General features: G+C 41.5%; 1 non-coding gene across 1 annotated transcript; it reads right to left on the bottom strand.

Moving 5' to 3' along the window:
• Positions 1-1,124: 1,124 nt before the first annotated feature.
• Positions 1,125-1,231, bottom strand: LOC150034923 (small nucleolar RNA R71). Its single transcript, XR_016530974.1, has one exon. It is a non-coding gene; the product is annotated as a small nucleolar RNA R71 (small nucleolar RNA).
• Between the last annotated feature and the right edge of the window lie 8,643 nt (positions 1,232-9,874).

Below are 9,874 nucleotides of genomic sequence, written 5' to 3'. Positions count from 1 at the left end.
GCATATAACGCATGCGTTCTAAAACTAGGAGCTATAGCATTTTCATTGAGAGATGACTTGCTATGTTTGTATGTAGCATGATTGCATAATGTGAATGCAATCTTAGGAAGTGTTAGCTAAAACTCTTCTCAACCTATTCCCCTGCATACTCATTGTATCTTTTGTATTATTGACTCTTTTCTCAATTCTGCCACATAGAATCTATACATTAAACAAACATACCAACCAATGCATTGTTTTATTGGTCACCACAAAGAAATCTAAAATCATCGTCGCATACTGTCTCCATAGTCCCTATGTTCGACCCTAGGCTTACTAGAGCAACTTAGTAGGGTTTATACTTGGATCTTGCTAAGAAAACTTGCATGCACAACGCATACACCACCATCGAAATTTAAACCATTATTTCATCGCATTAACCATGCATAAAGTTTTTGGCGTCGTTGTCGGGGACTACGACAGTACAAGTTTGTTCTAACGGTAACTTTCTAATTTTCTTTGCAGACTTTCCATCTCTGTGCACTGCTTCTCCTTAGGTAAGGGAAGAAGCTAAGGAGAAGCGGACGTTGTATGAGAGAAGGACAAAATCTTGAGCCGGATTATGACCAGAGATTAAGAGAACTTTCTGAAGAAGAAAAAGAAACAGCCGCCAACGACAACAAGAGAAAAATCCCAATATGGCCAAGCAACTAGAAGACAGAGCATCAAATGCAAATAATATCATGGCGAATCCCATCCTCTTGGCGAACGATCGCAATAGGCCCATCTGGGACTATGCGTCGCCCAACCTTTATGATTTCTCACAAGGAATCATAAGGCCTGCCTTAGACGGATCGAGATTTGAAATAAAACCGGTGATGCTACAGATGATTCAAACTACCGAACTGTTTGGTAGTAGGCGTGGCGAGGATTCGCATGCCCACCTCCGGAGTTTTATTGAGATCTGCAATACGTTTGTGTTCCCAAACATATCTGCTGAGGAGGTTCGATTAACACTATTCCCATTTTCATTGCGTGACCATGCACGGAAATGGGATTATTCTCTCGAACCAGGGGAGATTACATCATGGGAACAAGTAATGGAGAAGTTCATGAAGAAGTACTTCCCCTCGATAGAAAATGCCAGAAGTAGGAAGTTGATCACTAATTTTGAACAGGATATTGATGAATTGCTCAGTGATGCCTAAGCGAGGTTTAAAAGGTTGGTAAGAGATTGCCCGCATAATGGCATACCAGATTGTTTATAGATGAAAATTTTCTACCACGGTTTGAACCCTACATCATAGACGGCTGCCAATGCGGCAACAGTCAGAGGTCTGTTTGACAAAACATATGATGAGGCTAAGAACATACTTGATCGCATTTCAAAAAATCACGAAGACTGGAGAGAAAGCGATCAGAGACTGAGAATTAAAGACAGCGACGCAAATAATGGGACCATCGCACCCCTGCAAAACCAAATGACTACAATGATGAATTTGATACAAGGAATCGTAATCAGCAGCCCAGGAACGCAAAGAGGGCAGGTCAACGCAATCAACCAAGCGAGCACAAGTTGTGCTACTTGCGGTGAAGGCCATCCAATGGAAGAGTGTCCGAGGAACCCACAGTCTGTCTATTTCGTGAATAATAATCCATTTTCCAACACGTACAACCCTGGGTGGAGAAACCACCCTAACTTCACGTGGAAAAATCAACAACAAAATTTCCAACCAATGGCGCAAAAAGAAGGGCCACCAGGATTTTTTCCACAAATAAACAATCAAACGTAAAATCAAGCTAACAGTTCGCAGGCGCCGCAACCTTCATCTTTGGAGAGCTTACTGAAGCAATATATTGAAAAGAATGAAACAATGCTTCAGAACCAAACAATGTCTATCCGTAATTTTGAAATTCAGATAGGACACATTGTGGGCGAACTCAAGAGTAGACTGCAAGGGACACTGCCGAGTTCAATAGAACTCCTGCGCAACCCAGGGAGTACGGGAAAGGAGCAATGCCAAGTTGTGACATTACGAAGTGGAAAGACAGTGGCGGAGGAGAAGAAGAAGCCAAGCCGGACTGCTCCAATTGCGATGGAACCACAGACCCCGTTGACTCAAGAAGAAATAGAAGAAAAGAAGGCGATGGAACTGGAGATTGCGTCCACTTCGAAGTCGAAAGAACAGGGAACCCTGAAAATACAACTGCCACCATTCCCCCAGAGACTTAAAAAGGAGAAAAATGATGAAGTGCAGTATCAACGCTTTATGGACATGCTGAAACAGTTGCATATTAACATTCCTTTCTGATAACGGGCAGAAATGCACGTTATCATAGTGCTAAGATCTTAAACAATGTTGGATTGCATTGATGAAATATATTACTTTGCGTCCATTAAGCATCAATTTCGTAATATTGCAGTCGCATGCGTTCAGCGCATTAGAACTATTGATTTTTGTATTTTTGTGCAGAATATGCGTTAACGCAATGCAAATATTGCGATTATAGGAATTCATTGGTCGAGCGCAACTTCATCGAAAGGCTTTTCGTTGATCGTGCTCGCAAACATTCGCCTGAGAAGGATCGTCGAAACTTGGTCAGCGCAACATGGTGGGCACATCTGGGTGAAAGGCCAATTAAGAGCGATGGGACAGAAAGCTGATGACTGTCAAATCCAAATTAAGTTGACAGCCGATAACGGTCACAAAGTACATTCAGCTTTATCGATAACAATCATTCAGCGCGTCAATCAGGAATTAAGGCTGTTCCATCGTACAATCGAGAGAGAGAAGCCGACTTTCACCATTGATGATCTAGAAATACCAAGTGTATTCTTCAGAAAAGGGGTTCACCGTTTTTACAACTAGTTTCTTCTGTTCATAATTTTCCTTTCCATTTAAGGTGGAGCAAGAGAAGAGTGGTGGCGTCAGAGATTGCTCAGGGCAACTCGAAAGAGAACCTTGGGGCGTAAGAGCAGAGACCGGGCTGACTCTCGCGAGAGCGAGATTATTTTTAGAGCACGATTAGAAACAGTGTAAACGCCTGGCAGCAAGAAATTACTACCAGACTCTTTATTATACTTGCATTGTTATTTGTACTTCATCTTCACATCTATTCAATAGAAGTTCTATTTCTACATCTGCTCACTCTCTTAATACACATGAGTAGCTAAACTAGTTGAATGGGTTGAGAAGAACTAAGCTAACATGACCTAGGAAGTTCATTGCTTGCGATTGTCTTGTTTTATGCTGTACAAAATACCCTTTAGAGTTACGTGAGAAAGAGTCTAAAGAAAGAACCTAATGTCTGGAGAGAGCTAGGTTAAAATCTGGATTCGAAAGAGCAAGATTAAGCTTGTATAAACAAGAGGGACTTAGAGATAAGCTCTGTTTGACAACTTGTGTCGCATGCATCCTAGGGATGGGAATGATATTATGTGGTCGCATATTTGTGTGGATGTCATTTTGTCAACGCATAAATAGGAATAGAGGTTTATGTGTAAACCCTGTAAACTTATCGCATATATATCGCATGCGTTCTAGCCTTAGAAGTCGTGGTATTCGCATCGAGAGGTGAGCATGTAGCATGATCGCAAGCATGAACGCATTCTAGGGAGTGTTAGCCGAAACCTTTCTCAACCCGTTTACCGCATATTCATCACATTTCCCATTTACCAACTCTTTCCAAACTCCACCGCATTTGTTATTTAATTTTAATCAACACAATCAACAAACCAAACACTTTATTTATTTTCCTGGTTACCGCAAAGTTTTCATCAAAATTATTAACGCAATCTATTTTCACAAGTCCCTGTGTTCGACCCTAGACTTATCAGGAAACTCAAAGGAATTTACACTTGAATTCTGCTGGGGAAACTTGAGTGCATAATGCAATTTCATCAATACATATCATCCATATTTCCATTTTATAAAATACAGCATTAAGTTTTTGGCGTCGTTGCCGAGGACTTCAGAAAAATAGTTTGTTCACGGTAATTTTTTTATTTCTTTACAGGACTCTCAATCTCTGGCAAATTACGATTCGGAGGTTGAGAGGACTTTTAGAAGAAGATTAAGAGACCGCCAACAACAACAAGAAGAAACACCAAGAATGGCGGAGCAACCAGACACAAGGGCCACTAATGCAAATAATATAATGGCCAACCTCATCCAACGCAAATAATATAACACAAATAATATAAAGAAAATAATAAAATTTCCATTTAAAACCTTGATCCATCTAACGCCGGCCTCATGATTCCTGGACAGAAATCGTAGAGGTTAGGTGACGCATAGTCCCGGATGGGTCTATTGCGATCATTCGCCAGAAGGATGGGGTTGGCCATTATATTATTTGCGTTAGCGGCCCTTGCGTCTGGTTGCTCCGCCATTCTTGGTGTTTCTTCTTGTTGTTGTTGACGGTCTCTTAATCTTCTTCTAAAAGTCTCTCAATCTCTGGGTCGTAATTCGCCAGAGATTGAGAGTCCTGTAAAGAAATTAAAAAAAATACCGTTAACAAACTTTTTTGTTGAAGTCCCCGGCAACGACGCCAAAACCTTGATTCTGTATTTTATGAAATGGAAATATGGATGATCTGCGTTGATGGAATTTCGTTGTGCACTCAAGTTTCCCCAGCGGAATTCAAGTGTAAATTTCTCTGAGTTTTCTGGTAAGTCCAGGGTCGAACACAAGGACTTGTGAAAATAGATTGCGTTGATAATTTTGATGAAAACTTTGCAGTAACCGAAAAAATAAATAAAGTGTTTGGTTTGTTGATTGCGTTGATTAAAATTAAATAACAAATGCGATGGAGTTGGTAAACGGGAAATGCGATTAATATGCGGTGAACAGGTTGAGAAAGGTTTCGCCTAACACTCCCTAGAATGCGTTCATGCTTGCGATCATGCAACATGCATACAACAGTAAACCACCTCTCGGTTCGAATACCACAGCTTCTAAGGCTAGAACGCATACGATATATATGTGATAAGTCTACAGGGTTTACACACAAACCTCTATTCCTATTTATGCGATGACAAAATGACATTCACACAAATATGCGACCACATAATATCATTCCCATTCCTAGGATGCATGCGACGCAAGTTGTCAAATAGAGCTTATCTCTAAGTCCCTATCTCTTGTTTATACAAGCTTAATCTTGCTCTTTCGAGTCCAGATTTTAACCTAGCTCTCTCCAGACATTAGGTTCTTTCTTTAGACTCTCTCTCAAGTAACTCTAAAGGGTATTTTGTACAGCATAAAACAAGACAATCGCAAGCAATGAACTTCCTTGGTCATGTTAGCTTAGTTCTTCTCAACCCATTCAACTAGTTTAGCTACTCATGCATATTAAGAGAGTGAGCAGATGTAGAAATAGAACTTCCATTGAATAGATATGAAGATGAAGTACAAATAACAATGCAAGTATAATGAAGAGCCTGGTAGCAATTTCTTGCTGCCAGGCGTTTATACTGTTTCTACTCGTGCTCTAAAGATAATCTCGCTCTTGCGAGAGTCGGCTTGCTCTCTACTATTACGCCCCAAGGTTCTCTCTCTAGTTGCCCTGAGCGATCTCCGACGCCACCACTCTTCTCTTGCCTTGCCTAAAAATGGAAAGGAAAATTATGAACAGAAGCAACTGGTTGTAAAAACGGTGAACCCCTTTTCTGAAGAGTGCACGTGGTATTTATAGAGCATCAATGGTGAAAGGGGGTTTCTCTCCCTCGATTATACAGATGGGATAGCTTTAATTCCTGATTGATGTGTTGAATGATTGTTATCGATAAAGGTGAATGTACTTTGTGACCGTTATCGGCTGTCAACTTAATTTGGATTCGACTGTCATCAGCTTTCTGTCCCATCGCTCTTAATTGACCTTTCACCCAGATATGCCCACCATGTTGCACTGACCAAGTTTCGACGATCCTTCTCAGGCGAATGTTTGCGAGCACGATCAACGAAAAGCCTTGCGGTGAAGTTGCGCTCGATCAATGAATTCCTATAATCGCAATCTTTGCATTGCGTTAACGCATATTCTGCACAAAAATACAAAAATCAATAGTTCTAATGCGCTGAACGCATGCGACCGCAATACTACGAAATTGATGCTTAATGGACGCAAAGTAATATATTTCATCAACGCAATCCAACATTGTTTAAGATTTTAGCACTATGATAATGTGTATTTCTGCCCGTTATCACTTTCACTGAAGCGATTGAACAAATGCCCAAGTATGCAAAGTTTCTGAAGGACATGGTGATGAAGAAAAGAAGCACTGGTAAGTTCGCAATGGTGGCATTGATGCAAAGTTCAAAATCCATAATTCCACCGAAAATGGGCGACCCTGGAAGTTTCACAATACCCTGCTCAATTGGAGGGTTATATATTGGTAAAGCGCTTTGCGATCTCGGGGGCAACATCAACTTAATGCCCCTTTTGATCTTTAAGCAGCTGAATATGGGGCAGTTGGCGCCCACGATGGTGACTCTCCAGCCAGCTGATAGATCCCTTGTGCATCCACAAGGGAAGGTGAAGGATGTCTTGGTCACGATTGACAAATTTATATTACCAGCAGACTTCATCATTCTGGATTATGAAACGGACAAGGATGTACCAATCATACTAGGGCGACCATTTTTATCCACTGGTCGCGCTCAGATTGATGTGTACAAAGGAGAAATCAACTGAACGTGAATGGATAGAAGCTCAGGTTTGATATTATCAGAGCCATGAAATATCCGGAAGAAGAAGACCTCACTGAATCCGATGAGGAACCTAGTTTAAAAAGAAAAGTCTGAAGATGAAAATGAAGATGAGGATGCGACCACATCCATAGTAGCCTGCAATGTGATCATAGAAACAACAACCAAAGAAGACAAGCTGGCAATGAATGAAGAAAGAAAAACACCAAAACCATCCTTGGAACAACCACCAACAGTAGAGTTGAAAACCATTCCAAACCACCTAAAGTATGCTTTTCTGGGGCAGAATGAAACGCTTCCAGTAATAACTTCCTCTTCAATTCATGAAGATCAAGAAAATGCACTGCTAAGCATCCTGAGAAAATACATAAATGCAATTGGCTGGACGCTAGCAGACATTAGAGAAATTAGCCCCGCATATTGCATGCACAGGATTCGTCTCGAGGATAATAAAAAAGGATCGATCGAACATCAACAGAGACTCAACCCTATGATGAAGGAGGTCTTGAAAAAGGAGATAATCAAATGGTTAGACGCAGGGATTATCTATCCAATCGTCGACAGCATGTGGGTCACTCCCGTGCAATGTGTGCCAAAGAAAGGAGGGATGACGGTAGTCTCAAATGCAAACAATGAACTAATACTTATGAGGACCGTCACTGGCTGGTGGATTTGTATGGACTACCGCAAACTGAATGTAGTGATAAAGAAGCATCATTTCCCTTTACCTTTTATCGACCAAATGCTAAACCGCCTAGCTGAAAATGATTACTACTACTTCTTGGATGGATATGCCGGCTATAACCAAATCATGATTGCTCCTAAATATCAAGAGAAAACCACACTCACCTGCCCCTATGGAACATTTGCTTTTCGACGCATGTCGTTCGGCCTATGCAATGCACCGAGCACTTTTCAGAGGTGTATGATGGCCATCTTTTCTGAGTATCTTGAATATTCTGTAGAAATTTTCATGGACGACTTCTCAGTGTATGGGCAAACATACGAAGTCTATCTCAACAATCTAGAGAAGATACTGAAAAGATGTAAAGAGATGAACCTTGTGCTAAACTGGGAGAAATGCCATTTCATGGTGAAGAAAGGTATTGTGCTTGGGCACAAAGTCTCCAAGGATGGGCTGGAGGTGGACAAGGCGAAGATCGAGACCATTGAAAAGCTTCCACCTCTAGGGAATGTAAAGGCTGTCAGGAGCTTCTCAAAGATTGCACGACCATTGAATGCGTTGCTGGAGGCAGAAAGAGCATTTGACTTTGATGATCAATGCTTCAATGCATTCAAGATACTGAAAAACGCATTAACAACCGTACCTGTGTTGATTGCACCGGACTGGACAAAGCCCTTTGAACTAATGTGCGACGCAAGCGGATATGCGATAGGAGCAGTGCTGGCGCAAAAGAAGAAAACAATGCTACACCCCATCACGTATACGAGTAAAACCTTGAACCCTGCTCAAACAAATTACACTACCACAGAAAAAGAATTGCTTGCTGTGATATTTGCGTTGGAAAAATTCAGAGCTTACTTGCTGTGAACTAAAGTAATAATTCATACTGACCACTTGGCGATAAAATATTTGATGACAAAGAAAGATGAGAAGCCGAGATTGATTTGATGGGTTTTCCTCCTTCAAGAATTCAACATGGAAATCATTGATCACAAGGGGACGGAGAACCAAGTCGCGGACCATTAATCCAGACTAAAAAATCTAGAAGTTGACCGCAACCAGTCAGAGGTGAACGCAACTTTCCCAGACGATAAGCTATTTAAATTGAAGAACTACCATGGTATGCGGACGTGGTCAATTTTCTGGTTTGCGAACAATTTCCTGAGGATTACACAACCCACCAGAAAAGGCGGCTCAGACATGAATGTAGATCATATTATTGGGACGAGCCAAATCTTTATAAGAGTGGGTCAGACCAGATTTTGCGCCTATGCGTAACAGACGCTGCTCACCAACGCATATTATCACAATGCCATGACTCGCCATATGGAGGACACTTTGGAGGCCAACGCACAGCAGCAAAGGTGTTACAAATTGGGTATTTTTGGCCAACTTTATTTAAGGACGCAAGAGACTATGTAATGAAATGCGACTGGTGCCAACACACGGGAAACATTTCATGGAAGCATGCGATGCCCATGAACATCATCTTAGAATTGGAACTGTTCGACGTCTGGGGCATAGACTTCATGGGACCATTTCCACCATCAAATGGTCACAAATACATTCTATTGTCCGTCGACTATGTTTCCAAATGGGTAGAAGCGGTATCGTACGTTGCAAGCGATGCGACGGTAGTCTCCAAGTTCTTAAGGAAAAATATTTTCACTCGTTTTGGCACTCCACGTGCAATAATAAGTGATGAAGGCTCTCACTTTGTTAATCACATCGTCAACAATTTGTTGCCCAAATATAATATCCTCCATAAAGTGGTCACCGCATACCATCCACAAACAAATGGTCAAGCTGAAGTGTCCAATAGAGAAATCAAGCTGATATTAGAGAAGGTGGTAAAATCTTCACGAGAAGATTGGGCAATGAAGCTGGATGATGCCTTGTGGGCATACAGGACCAGCTATAAGACACCTATAGGCATGTCCCCGTATGTGCTGGTGTTCGGAAAGGCATGTCATTTACCGCTTGAGCTGGAGCATAAAGCACTGTGGGTAGTGAAAAAACTTAATTTTAACTTAAAGGCCGCAGGGGATGCAAGGAAACTTCAATTGGTCGAGCTAGATGAATGAAGAACTCACGCATATGAGAATGCCAAAATCTACAAGGATCGCGCAAAATGTTGGCATGACAAACAATTATGTGAGAAGAATCTTCAAGTCGGACAAAAGGTCTTATTATTCAATTCCTGGCTACGACTCATTCCCGGGAAATTAAAGTCACGCTGGTTCGGACCCTTTATAATTAGAGAGGTATTCCCGCATGGCGCGGTTGAGTTATCCAATGACGACGAGACCAACACATTCAAAGTCAACGGGCAAAGAGTCACGGAGAAGACTTGCACCGCGAAAACACCTCCGTGTACATGAGGAATTCTGACTAAAGAAGAAGTGGGTAGTCCTTGCACAATCATGCGATTCGGTTTCATCAGGGACGTAATTTTTGTGAAGTATCTGTTGAAACCTTCAATTCATGAACTTAATTCTACCTC

This window comes from Benincasa hispida, chromosome 7 (assembly GCF_027475165.1).
Source record: "Benincasa hispida cultivar pf3 chromosome 7, pf3_genome.v1.1, whole genome shotgun sequence".
In the NCBI taxonomy this organism is placed as follows: Eukaryota; Viridiplantae; Streptophyta; class Magnoliopsida; order Cucurbitales; family Cucurbitaceae; genus Benincasa; species Benincasa hispida.
The sequence above is the reverse complement of the archived record's forward strand: the minus strand, read 5'-3'. Positions and strand labels throughout refer to the sequence as shown.